General features: G+C 44.1%; 1 long non-coding RNA gene across 3 annotated transcripts; it reads right to left on the bottom strand.

Annotated features, from left to right (window-relative positions):
* Window positions 1-10,305: 10,305 nt before the first annotated feature.
* Window positions 10,306-15,173, bottom strand: LOC137094205 (uncharacterized). 3 transcript variants are annotated; one of them, XR_010908623.1, is made up of 4 exons: window positions 14,450-15,167; window positions 14,212-14,349; window positions 13,920-14,036; window positions 10,306-10,833 (listed from the first exon to the last, which is right to left on the bottom strand). It is a non-coding gene; the product is annotated as an uncharacterized lncRNA (long non-coding RNA). The 3 variants fall into 3 exon arrangements; XR_010908622.1 differs by lacking the exon at window positions 10,306-10,833 and having other exon boundaries at window positions 12,842-14,036; window positions 14,450-14,509; window positions 14,632-15,173; XR_010908621.1 differs by lacking the exon at window positions 10,306-10,833 and having other exon boundaries at window positions 12,843-14,036; window positions 14,450-15,166.
* Window positions 15,174-16,872: the final 1,699 nt, after the last annotated feature.

Raw genomic sequence — 16,872 nt, forward strand, 5'->3', positions numbered from 1 at the left:
TCTGTACAAATTAAATGTACGAGAGTCTGGTAAAACCAGGCTAATGGTTTCCCGCTTGTTCTGTAAACATTTGACAAAGTTACTGTTATCATAGCGAGGAGCCAAGACACATCACTGAAAGCTGGTATTAGATGTTTTTGGTTGACCTACGATAGAAGTTGTGACCGAAGAAATCTCACAGAAGGAGGTGGAGGGCTAGCTGGGCCCATCAGCTTTGGTGGTCGTGGCTTTTTGGTTGATATCCAAGGACTCGCAATGGTAGATTGTGAGAGTCTGGTTACAGCATATACAAGTTCCTCTGTTTTCTCAGAGAAGCTCAGAAGCAGGGAAACTGGAGAGATGACTAACATGTCTAGTGAGGAGAAATCTTGGAGCAGTTCTAATCCATCACAGTAAGTCTGTGGTGAGCTCTTTGGGCAGGGCTTAGCTGGGAATGTATCCATGAGCAGTGGTTGTTTTGGCTGCATGGTGTTATCATTGCCCTTGTGCGGTGTGTCAGCTGCATGTCCATTCAGATGCTGAAGTTAAGTCCTGTGGTCATTCATACTCTGTAAAGGTGTGTGTGTGTGTCTGTGTGTGTGTGTGTGTGTGTGTGTGTGTGTGTGTGTGTGTGTGTGTGTGTGTGTGTGTGTGTGTGTGTGTGTGTGTGTGTGTGTGTCATTCAGTTTGAGTAGATTGCCACACACCCCTGAGGGATGATGGAGGGAGAATAAATAGATATTTTCCTTTAGCACTCTTGCACCAAGTTTGAGTGTGGGTGAAGGCCATCCTGTTTAAACAGCTGTCTCTGACTCCAGAAAAGATTGAAGTTGTTGATAAAGTTCAGTCTCTTCATGTTGCAGCCATGTAAAAAGCCCAAGCAACCATGAGAACCTGGTTTGTTTGTTGAATTTGTTCCTATTGCTGGAAGTGTTCCACTGATGAAAGACTGCACTTTCAGTCTTCTAAGTTTTTCAAAAAGTTAACTGTAATCCCTCTTAAGTAGTTCTGACTGCTCTCTCTGAATATCGTTCTTCTTCACATGAGTGATTAGTTGAGTAGCAGTCATATGTTTCATCAGAATGTTCTTAAGTTCCTTGTTTATGTAAGAAACCGATGCTTGTGGAAGGCAGGTAGCCCATTTAGCTGCAGATTGATTTGATCTGTGCCTGATCACATTTGGGGATTTCTCACCCACACTAAACATGTTTGGGGATTCCTCACCCATATTCATTAATACTTTAAATCTGTTCTCAATATGTATATGCGGTGGTAGAGTGGTAAAGTGGTACTGCGGAAATTGTTGGTACTTGTGACAATCTGATGGGATCTTGTTTTAAGATTATTTTGCTTATTTTAAGCAAGAACTCTCTTAATTTTGAGGTATTTGTTCCCAAAACAAGACAATTACTTTTGCTTGTCTAGTAAATACTTCTTGTTTTAAGAATTTGTAGATGTTTGGACCAGAATCAAGACAAAAATACTAAGTAAGACAAGTCTTTTTTTGCAGTGAATTAGATAATAGTTCTTACAATATTAGTAGGAATTTTGGGAACATACCCCAGCCTAAGGAAAGCCTTAACTACGCTGGGCGCAAATTCCAGGCACAAGGAACTTATGGGATGGTCCCTAGTGCTGGGTGGTATGACCAAAAATCCGGTATGACGGTATTTTTTTTCCTAAGCATGACCTGGTGTTAACCACATGTTCTCCTGATTGATAGAGGAAATGCTGCAGTAGATTGACTAGAATGCCCTATTTTACTGTCATGAGTTAATATTGTAGAAAAATTCCAGACTAGTGTTAATACAGAGTTTGCAAACCCCCACAAAATGATGCTGTGGGGAGACGACCAATAAAACACATCTAGTGCTCTAAACATAAACTAGTAGCATGTACATATTTTTAGAGTATATGAAATAGGTCCATAAAAAAAAAAAAATCTTAAATGCACTCGCTCCGCTCTGCCTCTGATCTATAGGTGAGCATTGTTAATCTCATCACGGTGCTCCACGCAGAAACCATTCTCTTGCATGTGCCACGTGAAGTTTGAATTCTCCGCTGTAATCAAGGGTTGAATCTAAAATTGCCCTCTATAACCATTATTTCAGGGGACAGCCACTACGAATGTTGTTTAAAGCGACATAACGGTATTGCGGTATCATCAAAATTTGTATCATAACAAAAATAAATACCGGTATTCTATATGAATTGGTTTAACGCCCAGAACTTATGGTCCCCCTCAAAGGCCAAGCCCACAGCTTCTACAACTCTAGGCAGGGGTTAAGGATCGACCCGCTCACCTGAGATAGTAGGTCCCTCCTGATCAGAATCTCCAGAGGAGAGCTATCTAGAAGAGTCATTAGGTCAGAGAAGTATACTTTGGCCAGCCAAAACAGGGTGCTACTAATAGAAAATTGACCTCATCCTAGCAAACTCTCTAGAACTCCCGGGAACAGAGCGATTGGGGGGAAAAGCATACAGATGTAGCCTCAGCCACACCTGTACTATAACGTCCAGTCCCAGAGGAGCTGGATGAATGAGGGAGAAACATTGTGGTTTTATTTGCGTTCAACCTCAACTCTCTCATGTGAGCAAGAACAACATCTTGATGTTGAACCACCATATGCTCTGAATGAGCCATAATTGACCAATTGTCAATGTAGTTAAGTATGCGGATGCCTTGCAGGCACGGAGATGCCAGAGCCACATCAACACATTTTATGAAAGTGTGTGGTGAGAAAGCTAGGCTAAAAGGATAAACTTGATATTATGCTTCGCCCCCCAAAAGCAAACCTCAGAAACTTCCTATGCTGGGGAAGGATGGATGTGTGGAAGAATGCATTCTTATAATCTATTGTGGCAAACCAGTCCTCGGACCTGATTTGTGACAGAATCTACTTGAGAGTAAGCATCTTGAATTTGAGATTGGTAGCTTGAATGTAGCTCTTAGTGGCTTGGTGGGTAATGTCAGGGCTTTCAGGGATGATGCAAACGGAGGGCACAGATGTCTCACAAGAGTCTCTTCAGCCCTGGGCATCACCCCATATAGATGTTGCTTTAGCCTCGCAATGTTTCTGTAAGTAGATGTTTGAGGGCTAAAGACACAATGGCCCTCATTTATCAAAAGTGCGTACACCAAATTTCCAGCGTACACCTTGCGTACACCCAAACCCACGGTGACTTTGAGATTTATCAATATGGACGTTGTCGTACGGCACGTTCAAATCCTCCGCCAGCTCAGGAGGTGGTGTACGCACGTTTGAGTTAGTGGGAAAATGCGCAGAAAAACAATTCCTAACACCACAAAACGCACTGACAAGATATGCTATATGACCCACTGTTAAAAACCACAAAAACAACATTCATAGTTTATTTTTGTGCAACATGAACGTCAATGTTTAATTTTTGTGACTTTACCAAAGCGTTTGATTTGTAGGCATATGTATTCCTCCAGTCGCGATCCTGTGCGCTTTATCTGACGTTTCAGGCCCGCCTGGCCCGGCAGCTGCGCACGGACTGGGACTAAAATAATTCAGACTGACAAAATAATAAAAATGACCTTCTTCTTTTAAATAATAATAAAATCAATAAAAACAACATTCTTCTTCTAAATAACAAGCGTCATTAAGAATAATAATCATAATAATAATAAGAAGAATCTTACAAATTGTCATGTAATTATTAATGTGAATGAATCTTACTCCACATCACATCATCATCACTATTGTACACCCCAATACATGTGCCGTGATACGAAATTAAATGCTAATTTTTTCAAAACGTGCTGTAAAATAATGCAGTGATGGTAATTTATCATCCAAACAGCTATTTAAACTGCTGGAGTGCGCTTCTCAATCTCCACACTATTAACAGTACTCGTTATTTGTGTCCATATTTTGTTTTTGTGGGTGCCTTTAATTCCACTCTTTAAACTCCCAAATAAAACAATTTCGGGTTTTTTTTCCACTTCCCTGGTGATCTCGATGGGCGCGCGTCTCAATCATCTCAATAGGATCGTCAGTGATCAGGGAGTCAGCCCATTGACTTATGCCCTAACCAGTGCCGTGACTAGTGGACTAGTGAGATGATTGAGCGCGCCCGATCTCCACGTCGGAGAAGTTTCGCTTCTTTGCCGTCTTCTGTTTTTCCATGGCGTAAAATGAGGGTGCGGGGGAGGCGGAGACTTGAATATATAGGGGCGTGTTATTCTAATGACGATCGTTTTCAGCCGCGGGATTTATCAAGGGCAGGTATTGCGTACACCTGGATTGCAGAGGTACGCACAGCTTCATAAATCAGGCGATGAGAGGAGTGTAAGCATAATCTTACGCCAACATATACACCAGTTTCTACGCAAGATTGATAAATGAGGGCCAATATGAAAGCATTCCAAGCTTTTCGAGACTTCTACACCTCAGTGTGGAGGTTCGGAAAAAAAGTCAAGCCCCAACATAGAAATTGTGCTGTATGTGATGGCAGGAAGTGTTTGGCTAACTTAATTTTTCTTCAAAGTTCCTGTTTTCGGTGCTTCTTGTTACAGCACAAATTATGGCAGAGATGAGGCACTGGACCTATCAGGTGGAGGCTGAGATAGGGCTGGGCCCATCTCAAACCCCTCTGTTAAATCCATTTGCAAACTCTGCAAACGAAGCCGCCACTCTTCCTTAGCAGAAAGGGGGACCCGAGCCAGGAGGAACACAAGCCGAAGCTCCCTCCTCAAAGAGCATCCGGTGCGAGCATAGAGTTGGTAAACACTCACAATGCTCGCAAGTAGCCCCCTAAGGGATGCTTGAGTGTGCTGCACTCCCATACACTGTAAAAAATTATTTGTTGACTTAACTTAATATATTTTGTTATCTTTTTGCATTGGTTTTTTTAAGTTTCTCTTACTTATTTGGATAAGTTATCTCAACTAATTCCATTTAGTAATACAAACTTCCCCTTTAGTTTTCTGAACTTAAATGTTCTAGTCATCATAACTTCACTTTAGTTTTCTGAACTTAAATGTTCTAGTCATCATAACTTCACTTCAGTTCCCTTATCGAGGGAACTTCCCACTGCGTCGAAACGCTTTGGGGATGCTCCCTAAGCATCAGCGAATCTGAAGCCTGAATAAACACTAGTCCAATCCGATTGGTCGTGCGTGATGACGTCATTGTGACGGCGTACCCGGAAGTATAAAAGGGGAGCCGGCGCATAATGGCGGCAGTTATTGCTCTTCAGCATAGCGCTCTCTGTTTGGTCTGTCTATTTACTGTTGTCTGTCCAGTTGCGAGTGTGTGTGTGAGTGACATTTATAGTAAAAGTATGGAAGGAAAGAGTGGATTCAGACAGTGTGTGCATCCGTGTCCCCGCTTCATCTCGGGATCGGATACACACCTGTTATGTGTGCAGTGTCTGGGTGTGCAGCATGCTCGGGCGGCTCTCGAGGGAGCCGCCTGTGAGCACTGTGAGCGGCTGACACTCAGGCTGCTCCGCTCTAGGCTGGCCGTGTTCGATGAGACCGGCCAGCCTCGTGAGCCCCATGGTTCTGGACCCGCGGTCGCTGAGGCGTCACGGCATCGCAGATCATGGGGCTCACAGCGGGATCTGTCCGAGGGCTTTGGGACTGCTGCGGCACTTTCCCAATCCTCCTCGGACAGTTCCGATGATCTTCCTCCCCGTGTGGAAGCCCGCTTTGCGGCTTCTTCCCCCGGGGCGGAGGGTCCGATGCTCGTTCTCTCCGGTTCCGAGGAGCCGGAGGGCGCGGGCATCGGGGCGGGGGATGAGGTTTTTCCATCGCCTCATCCGCCCGCCCAGGAGGAATTGGTCGAGGTGTTGACCCGGGCTGTGGCTAAACTCAATATTGAGTGGCCACAGGAGGAACAGGAAGTTCGGCCACCCAGTAGGCTGGATGACCGGTTCCTCGCACACCGGGTCCAAAACACCGCGCCGGGGTTTGCCTTTTTTCCCCGATCTGCACACCGAGGTGTGTAGATCGTGGAGGAAGCCCTATTCCTCGCGTGTCTCTAATCCCTCACTGTTGGACTATTCCAACGTCCTGGGGGCACGCGAGGCGGGCTATGGGGCGATGCCGCGGGTGGAGGATGCTCTCGCGAGCTATCTTTCGCCCGAATCGGCATCGTCCCTTAAAACCCCGGTGCTGCCCACCAAACCCTGTAGGGACACCTCAGGGCTGGTGGGCAAGGCTTATATGGCGGCTGGGCGGGCTGGTAGTGCGCTGCACACTTTGTCGATCTTGCAGGCCTACCAGGCTGACCTTCTAAAAGAGCTGGATGAGGGCGAGGGTCCCTCTCCGGAGGATGTACTGGAACTCAGGAAGGTCGCAGATTTGTCTCTCCGTGTTACCAGGGAGACGGCCCGTGCCATCGGCCGCTCCATGGCAGCTATGGTGACAACGGAGAGACATCTCTGGCTGAATCTGTCGGGGATAAAGGAGAAGGACAGATCCTTCCTCCTGGACTCCCCGATCTCGCCTTCTGGTCTGTTTGGTGACGCGGTTAACTCCATCGTCTCCAGACACCAGGAGGCGAAGAGACAGTCAGCGGCCTTCCAGCAGTACCTCCCTCGCCGCTCTAAGCCCGGGAAGGCTGGCCCTAGCGGGCAGCCTCAGCCGCCTACCAGCTCCTCCTCGCATCGTCAGATGCAAAAGGAGAGCGTCGCCTCTAGAGCCCCTCCTCCGGGAGCTTGGCAACAGAGGCGGCGCGCTCACCAGCAGCCTTCCGCTCCGAAGGGCGATCTGAGGAACGTCCTTCAGGCGCGAAAGGCTGCCGCAAAGAAGTCCTAGCCTCGGCAGGACTTCTCAGGGCGGTCCCTCCCGCGAGGGGGCAACCGAGGTTGCTTCCTTCGCGGCGCCCTGGGGAAATCGATGTGGTAATCCCGCCGTCTATGACGCTTCGGGCCACATCGATTTCCCGCGAACGCACGCTGCTCCAGCCGCCTCTGGAAAGACCTGCGGCTGGGCAGCTGGCGCGTCCGCACACAGAGACTCGTTCCCAACCACTTCCTGCCGGGCAACCGCTTCAGGGGGTCGGGGACGAGGCTCGTGTAACACCCGACGCCAGCCTCGAGAGGCTGGTTCCCTTAGTAGATTATCTCGGCGCATGGAAATGCCTTCCGAGTGTATCCACATGGGTCCTGCGCATTGTAGAAAATGGGTACAGACTGCAGTTCGGTCGGCCTCCCCCTGGGTTCAGGGGGGTGACCTGGACTACAGTGGTACCAGAGCGGGGTCGGGTAATGGAACTAGAAGTAAAAACCTTACTGGCAAAGGGGGCCATAGAACACGTTCCTCCGCCAGACAGGGAGTCCGGCTTCTACAGCCGGTACTTTATAGTTCCCAAAAAGGATGGAGGGTTGCGTCCGATTATAGATCTAAGGGATTTGAATCGGTCTCTGAGGAGATTCAGATTCAAAATGCTCACTATCCCCATGATCGTGAGTCAGATCCAGTCCCAGGACTGGTTCGTCACGATAGATCTGAAGGACGCATACTTTCATATCTCCATCCTTCCATGTCACAGGAAGTTCCTGAGGTTCGCTTTCGGGGGCGAAGCGTACCAATATCGAGTACTTCCCTTCGGCCTAGCCCTCTCCCCACGCACATTCACAAAGTGCATGGATGCAGCCCTGGCTCCTATGAGGCTTCAGGGCATCCGTGTACTGAATTATATCGACGACTGGCTCATACTGGCCCAGTCGTACGAGATGGCGGTTCGGCATCGAGATGTCGTTCTAGCCCACATAAAGTGCTTGGGGCTGAGACTCAACACGAACAAGAGCGTGTTGACGCCGTCCCAGAGGACTACGTTCCTAGGGGTGGTATGGGATTCGACGACGATGCGGGCACAATTGTCTCCCGCGCGCGTCGAGACCATACTGGCGATGGTCTCAGGAATAAGGCTAGGCCACACCATCACTGTGAAGCACTTTCAGAGAGTGCTGGGGCACATGGCAGCAGCGTCCAACGTGATACCGTTCGGCCTGCTACACATGAGACCCCTCCAGTGGTGGTTGAAAACCAAGGGGTTTTCCCCCAGAGGGAATCCTTTTCGTATGATCAGGGTAACGCGCAGAGGCCTTCGTTCCCTAGTCATATGGAAGAAACCTTGGTTTCTGTCCCAGGGACCAGTGTTGGGAGCGTCCTGTTGCCGGAAATCCGTTTCAACAGACGCCTCCCTCACTGGTTGGGGCGCGGTCATGGACGGCCGCTTTGCGAGGGGCCCATGGGAGGGCCGTCATTCCTCCTGGCACATAAATTGCCTGGAGATGATGGCGGTCTACAAAGCTCTCAGGAGCTTTCTCCCGGACCTCCGCGGCCAACATGTCCTGGTGCGGACAGACAATACGGCTGTCGTAGCGTACCTCAATCGCCAGGGAGGGGTAAGATCGCGCCCTCTGTGCAGATTGGCGCATCTAATCCTCCTGTGGTCCCAGGGGAAACTGTTGTCCATCAGGGCAATGTATGTCCCGGGGGTTCAAAATCAGGGAGCAGACATCCTGTCGAGGCAGGGGCTGAGGCCCGGGGAGTGGCGGCTCCACCCCGAAGTGGTGGAGGCCATATGCGAGAGGTTCGGCCCAGTGGAAGTGGATCTGTTTGCGTCTCGAGAGACGTCCCACTGTCCACTGTGGTTCTCCCTCACGCATCCAGCCCCGTTGGGGTTGGATGCCATGGTGCAGACGTGGCCGAGGCTGCGTCTGTACGCATTTCCCCCGATTGCTCTGCTCCCGGGAGTCCTGGAGAGGGTCCGTCGGCAGGGGGTCAGTCTACTTCTGGTAGCACCCCGTTGGCCGACGCGAGTTTGGTTCTCGGATATCATAGCCCTGCTGGCAGGTCATCCATGGCAGATTCCTCTGAGGAGGGATCTCCTGTCTCAGGCGGCGGGGACGATATTCCACCCCCGGCCGGAGATTTGGAACCTTTGGGTCTGGCCCCTGAGGGGGCCAGGTACCTAGAGGCTGGCCTGTCGGCAGAGATGGTAGAGACCTTACTCAGCTCCAGGGCTCCGTCCACAAGGAGACTGTACAGCCTCAAGTGGAATGTATTTTCCACTTGGTGCAGGAGGCGTGAGGAGGACCCAGTTAACTGCCCAGTGGCTTCAGTGCTGGAGTTCCTCCAAGATCGCTTCTCTGCGGGCCTAACCCCGTCCACACTCAAGGTGTACGTGGCTGCCATTGCGGCTTTCCACACTCCTCTGGGTGATGGGCCTTTGGGTAGGCACCAGCTGGTTGTACAGTTCCTCCGTGGGGCTCGGAGGATGAGGCCTGTGGCTCAGTCCAGAGTTCCAACCTGGGACCTGGCAGTGGTTCTCGAGGGGTTGGCTGAGGCCCCCTTCGAGCCACTGGAGTCAGCAGAACCTAAGAATCTGACCCTTAAGGTGGCCTTTCTACTCGCCATTACCTCTCTAAGGAGAGTGGGGGATCTCCAGGCCTTGGCAGTAACGCCGACTTGCCTGGAGTTTGCCCCGGGTGGAGTAAAGGCCATCTTACACCCTAGGCCGGGCTATGTGCCCAAGGTCCCATCGAGGGTGGTCAGGTCCTTGGTTCTGCAGGCATTTCATCCTCCGCCTCACGTGACGGCGGAAGAGGGGAGGCTTCACCTACTCTGCCCGGTCAGGGCACTCAGGGTGTATCTGGCGAAGTCCGCACAGTGGAGGAGATCTCAACAATTGTTGGTGTGTTTTGGCTCACCCAAGAAGGGGTTGCCTGCGTCTACCCAGACAATCAGTAACTGGATCGAGCACTGCGTCGTACCGCCACACCTCGGCACGCCTGGAGCGCATGCTTCAGAGCAAAGAACTGCCGCCATTATGCGCCGGCTCCCCTTTTATACTTCCGGGTACGCCGTCACAATGACGTCATCACGCACGACCAATCGGATTGGACTAGTGTTTATTCAGGCTTCAGATTCGCTGATGCTTAGGGAGCATCCCCAACGCGTTTCGACGCAGTGCTCGTTCCCTCTCAGGAAACAAGGGTTATATACATAACCCGAGCCGTTTTCTGAACTTAAATGTTCTAGTCATCATAACTTCACTTTAGTTTTCTGAACTTAAATGTTCTAGTCATCATAACTTCACTTTAGTTTTCTGAACTTAAATGTTCTAGTCATCATAACTTCACTTTAGTTTTCTGAACTTAAATGTTCTAGTCATCATAACTTCACTTTAGTTTTCTGAACTTAAATGTTCTAGTCATCATAACTTCACTTTAGTTGGTTGCAAAGCTGCTTTAATAAGTATTAATTGCATTACTATATTGATTTGTAAATTACATTTGATTTAGAATAAAACCTATAGCAAATTAAAATCACAGCAACACATATCAGTACACATTTATATTTATTGCAAAAACAAACACCAAAAACAACCACACAAAAGGTCTGAAATGTCCTTTCTTCAGAAAATTGCAAAAAGAAACGGCACAGACTGTTAAACACCTCTGATTTGGCTTTAAACCATTTTAATTTAAACTTAATTTAAGTTCATTTTAATTAACAATGTGTAAGCTCTCAAGCTTCATTACATTTATCAATGAGCATAAACAGCACATATGCACCAGTGTTACCTCACTGCGTTTTTTTTTTTTCAGCTTTGCAGCTCTCCCCAACCATTAAACCTAGATTAAAAATAAAAATAAAATAAAAAGTTGGATAACCTCATAGCTCAAGCCCAAACAGTGTGGCAAAGGCATTTAGGGCATCTTGTAGACCCATGACCACAATCTCCATCCAGTATGACATCCACATCCACAACATCATCTGGGAAGGCACTATCATGTCTGATGTCCTCACTCATGGTCAAGATGCCCTACATTAACCCCATGAACAATGTCTCTCTCATCATCATCTGGCTGGAAAAAAATGAGACACAGATACAAATTTTAAGGGGTGCTGTCATAAAATATTTATTCAAACATACATTAAATACTAAAGAACAGCAATACAATAACTATGCAATATAGTAAATATACTTTTTCTAGCTGACAGAATATTTTTTCTGAGGTAAATGTGACATGACATTGCTTAAAAGCTATTTATTGACGTTTATTAACGTTTGCGCAGTTGAAACACTGCGATTACATGAGACAATACAGATTTCATACATTGTACTGTATCTTTAAACATATTCTCTGATGTTCATACATGTTTATTTCATGCTGTATCTACTAGTAAAGTGCAATATTCAAATGCAAAAAAGCAACAAAAACAACATTTAAAACCACTGTCATATTAAAGGGTTAGTTCACCCAAAAGTGAGAATTAGCCCATGATTTACTCACCCTCAAGCCATCCTAGGTGTATTACATTCTTGTTTCAGACGAATACAATCACAGGGCTTGACATTAAGCATGTTCATGTGCTTGTCCTTCAGACAAGTAAATCGTTCATTCACTTGGCCAAATAAAAAATGTGCTTGTCCGGAAAAAAGTTCGATATTTTTTTGTTTTTCCGTGCGTGTGTGCGTTGTAAATATAATTTATTCTGAAGCAATATTCTCCCCAGTGTTCAATCAGCTTTGACATATTTAAATATGCATATTTGTGATTTAAAAAAAATTATTGAATCATTTGAAATGGATGATATTTTTACCTTTTATAAAGGGGATTTTCCCCCTAATCTTATTAAATAAAGGCTCTGCTTCAGGTTTCATTCTATATTGTTAAATTTGATCAATACATTAAATTAAAATAAGACAATATAAGGGCTGTTACCAATCAAATAAAATAATTTACACTGAAAAATCACAACTACATTAAATAATGTTTTGAGATTTGTAGTTTTGAATAGACAAATACAAATGTTAGAAAGTATGTTTAAACATGAAACTAAACCTCCAGTAGGTGGCAGCAGGTGGCCCTCTTAATGAGTGAGCCATTGAGTTGTTCATTCAAACGATTTATTCAAACACTGAATCGTTCAGTTGCTGTGAGACGCGTTACGGTTCTGCTGTGAACGATTTTCGCTGCTGAAATAGAACAAACACACTCAATATTGCATCCAAAATGTAAGTGACTAAGTGAATGTTAATGTAATGTTTATGAAACCATCATATGAAATCAGAGTCACTTTCTGTCGTGATTGTATTCAGGAAACAGCTTAAATGGCTCTAGTGTTGTAATTTCTCCTCGAGAGGCTGCACGAGTGTCAACAGCGCAAACTTGTTATCGCCATTTCATCATATATTATTATCCACTATCGATCGCCACTTACACTAAATTAATGCATAATCATTCTTGCATTTTGGTGATTCGCTAACGTTAGTTTATTTTTTGTTTTAATCAGGCCCTTGTCCATCGGGCAAGTAAAATTCTCTTTCACTTGTCCCAGACAAGCGTTAATGTCGAGCCCTGAATCAGTTATATTAAAAAAAGTTCTGGCTAATCCAAAAATTATAAATGGCAGTGAATGGCTGCCCAAATTTTGAAGCCCAGAAAAAAAGTGCATCTATCCCAGGGCTCGACATTAACGCTTGTGGATTTTTCGAAGGGACAAGTGAAAGAGAATTTTACTTGCCCGATGGACCTGATTAAAACAAATAATAGCTAGCGAATCACCAAAATGCAAGAATGATTGCATTAATTTAGTGTAAGTGGCGATTGATAGTGGATAATAATATATAATGAACTGACGATAACAAGGTCGCGCTGTTGACACTTGTGCAGCCTCTAGAGAAGACATTACAACACTTGACCCGTTTTCCTGAATACCACCACGACTGAAAATGACACTGACTTCATATGACAGTTCATAGCAAAACAATTAATTAACATTCACTTAAATTAACATTCCCTTAAAGTCACTTACATTTAAGAAGCAATATTTAATGTTTTGTTCTATTTCAGCAGTGAAAATCATTCACAGCAGAACTGCAACACGTCACAGCAACATGTGTGTTACTGAACGATTCAGCGTTTGAATGAATCGTTTGAATGAACGACTCAATGACTCACTCATTAAAACGGCCACCTGCTACCACCTACTGGAGGTTTGGTTTGATGTTTAAACATTATTGGTCTATCCAAAAATACAAATTTCAAAACATTATTTAATGCAAATTAAATTTTTCAGTGTAAATTATTTAATGTGATTGGTAACAGCCCTTATAGTGTCTTATTTTAAATTAATGTATAGATCAAATTTTACAATATAAAATGAAACCTGAAGCATAGCCTATATTTAATAAGATTAGAGGGGAAATGCCCTTTATATAAGGTAAAAAATAATAATTAAAAAATTCACATATATGCAGATTTAAATATGTCAAAGCTGATTGAATACTGGTCAGCATATTGCTTCAGAATAAATTATATTTAAAACACACACACACACACACACACACACAAAATATCAAACTTTTTTCCGGACAAGCACATGAACATGCTGACCGCCTTCAACTTATGAAATAAGTGTAATGCCTCTAGAAGTTTAAAAGGTTTACGCCACGTCCGACGTCATCGTCGCGGCAATTACGTTTTTTTTACACCATGTCCGATGCCGTCGCTGCGCCAGTTGCGTTTTTCTTCCCCTCTACATCCGACGACATCGCCGTGCCAGTTACACTTTTTCCGTAACTTTAATACGGATGGCCGTCGCGCCAGAAGCTACATATTTTACATTATAACTTGTTAAATATGGATTTTTTTTTTTTTTACACAAACCCATCGATTCACATCAGAATGTCTTTATTAACCCCCCTGGAGCCATGTGGATTACTTTTACAATGGATGGATGCACTTTTTTCTGGGCTTAAAAATTTGGACTGCCATTCAATGCCATTTATAATGCTTTAGATTTTTTTTAAATATAACTCCGATTGTATTCGTCTGGAATACACCTAGTATGGCTTGAGGGTGAGTAAATCATGAGGTAATTTTCCTTTTTGGGTGAACTTACCCTTTAATAGTTATTTATTTTACCTGTATCGATTCAAACTCACATTTAATCATTTTCAAGGAGTTTCATGAAACTTATCTGTATCTGATGGCGATCTGAGAGAGAGACCATGCAGTGAAGCGAGATGTAGTTTCATCCGATCCGTAAACCAGTTCAGTTTCTTGTCAAGGAGCAATAGATAAAAACATTAAAAAAAAAAAAAAAACATTTTATAGGCTTATTGACAACATGTTGCAATGTTTACACTGTACAATGACTCAATGTGATTTAATTAGGGCTGAAAACTTCAAATTTCACAATTTGATATTATTTAAATTCATAAAGTTAATATTTACCAGAAATTGCAGCAAATATAGTGAAACTGCTGTCCACCTCCAACCATTCGAACAAATAGACGGCGCGAGTTGTTGAGAGCTCCATGAACCCCGCGAGGTAAAAGCGTGTAACTTTAGGAACTCTGTATTTCAACGGCTCTGGGAGCACAACACACACACGCACACACACACACAAATATAATTATAAAACAATATGTCATAAATACACTTTGTAGATGAGGTTAAACACGTAACTTACTTTGTGTTATCTTAGTTAAACGTAAACTCCATGTCTGCACTGCACGGTGAGTCATGTCCCCTGAGAGAAAATTTTTGGCTCGTTTAAACCATAGGGTTTAAACGCGCACAGCATATAAGTTACATATTGGTATAAATCAATAAATTATGAAAAACAAATGGTAAATGAGATAAAACACTTACTTTATAATATTTCCCTGTAAAAAAGTTCTCTCGCCTCAGTCGCCTGTTTCTATCCTCCGCTCTGCACCGCGAGTCAAAGATATCTCTAAGTTTAGGTGCGCACGGACGGACGGACGGACACACACACACACACACACACACACACAATCCTACCACAATATAATGTTATAAACTTCATACTGTTAATGAGATAAAACACTATGCCGGTGTAAACACTACTCAATTGCTCAGCATTGCGATTGAATGGAAATGGCGTCTGGTCTGTCAGTCGGTGGGGGAGGGGATACGGGGGCGCGCGCATACAGCACGTGCATTTCCTGGATGTACATAATTATCCTCTCCGCCAGATGGCGCTGTTTTCACTAGCCGTGTTAATACAAAAACTCTTTATTTATTGACTCCTTGAATTAAGACTTGGTTTATATGGTGTGGAATGGTACGTATTAAATACGGTAAGTTAAATAAATGTGCTCATATCTATATAATTAGAGTGTTGTATATAAATCAGCTGCACATAGTAAATTAAGTTTAGTTTACTGTAGTTAAATAAATAGACTAAAGTATAATTGGAGTAAAATCCAGAACAGTTCAACTTATGTTTTTAAGTTAAAACAACAATTATACTTGTTCATTCAACAGAAAATCTATTGTAGTTATTTCAACATATGTTTTTGAGTTAAAACAACAATTATACTTGTTCACTTAACTTTCAGTCTAGTTGAGGACAAGAAAACTTAAAATGCTTTGTTGTCTGGACAATCTAGTTATCTCTACTGAAAAATTTTTGTTGAAATAACAAAATCGCAAAAAAATGTTTTACAGTGTACAAACAAGACACATCGAGTGTTTATCCCCACCTATAACTGCTCTTAGCTGGTTGGTGCTAAAAACTTCATCATGCCACTTGGGATGTGACATGGCTTACGGCACATGACTATTAACTAATTTAAAATTAATTCAAAACTCATAACTACAATTACATATTACTTAATCAATTATTTAATAGTAATGTGTCCCAACAAGTAAAGTCATAACATAATGATACCTTTATAAATCACTAGCTAATGATTAATTAAAGCAGACAACTGGAAGTTGAGAAGCATGGGTTTGACCCCTTGTAGTAATTAACACATTAATTTACAGTATTAGTTAATATAATTTGTAATTAAGGAATTCATAAATTATGACACATTTAATTAATAATAATTTAATGATTACTTAATCTATTAATCATGTAGAATCTTCATTAGTTACTGATGCAGTAATCATTAATAAATGGGTTAGTTCTAGCCTAGAAATCTAGACGCACCTTAGTGGCAGCAAATCTAATCTGCCGCGAGTGGCAACTCTCAATACACTCCTGAGCTTAAAAAGCCTAACTCTGGTCGGGCCAATCACATCGATTATAGAGTTGGTGGGTGGGGCTTAACGTAATGACGGCCAAGTTGCGTTTGCGTGCTACTAGTAAACGCAGAAGCTCGCGAACGCTGGTCTTTCGAATCAGCTTTGACCGCAACTCTGGAAGACTTGGAGTTAAGCTTTTCTCTGAGGAAAGAACAAAGAACGGCACTGAAGTCATTCTTAAGAAGGCAAGATGTGTTCAGAGTTTTTGCTGAACGGATACGGCGAAAGTTTAATGTGTCAACTAGCTCTGCTTCACCTTAGTTTCTCTGGTTGGTTGTAGCGCTATCCAATTGCCTGCACCCCGTGCAGAGTAAGTTTGAAAGACACTCGTTTATCCCGCCCCTCGGATTGAGCCCTGTCAATGGTGAGTTTCCAGACCAAACATCTTGATGTGGGTCTGGCTTGTCAGGCTAGGTTTGTTCACCATTAATAATCAGTGTTGGGCAGTAGCGAGCTACAAGTAGCGACGCTACTAGCTTAACTACATTTTTCAGTAGCTTGTCAGTAGCTCAGTTACTTTTAAAACAGTGTAGCTTTTCCAGTAGCTAACTACATTATACAGCAAGTAGCGGAGTAGCGCAATCAAAAGCTACATTCCGTTTTTGGGTTCTGAATCTGACGACCGACGAGAACGAGCCTGTATAAGGAGCCTGTAGCTGAGCGGTGTGACGGACGCTCAGCTCAATAATCCGCTCTATGCAGACGCGCTTCACTCCTGAGTTGCTCGGCGGTAAAACAACATTGTAAATAAACCAAAACTCAGCAGGCTACTTGCCTCACAGACATGAGATATATCATGTGTAGGCTATAGAAAGCTTGAAATGTACACTTTTAAAC

The sequence above is a fragment of the Pseudorasbora parva genome, chromosome 12, assembly GCF_024679245.1.
Source record: "Pseudorasbora parva isolate DD20220531a chromosome 12, ASM2467924v1, whole genome shotgun sequence".
Taxonomy (NCBI): Eukaryota; Metazoa; Chordata; class Actinopteri; order Cypriniformes; family Gobionidae; genus Pseudorasbora; species Pseudorasbora parva.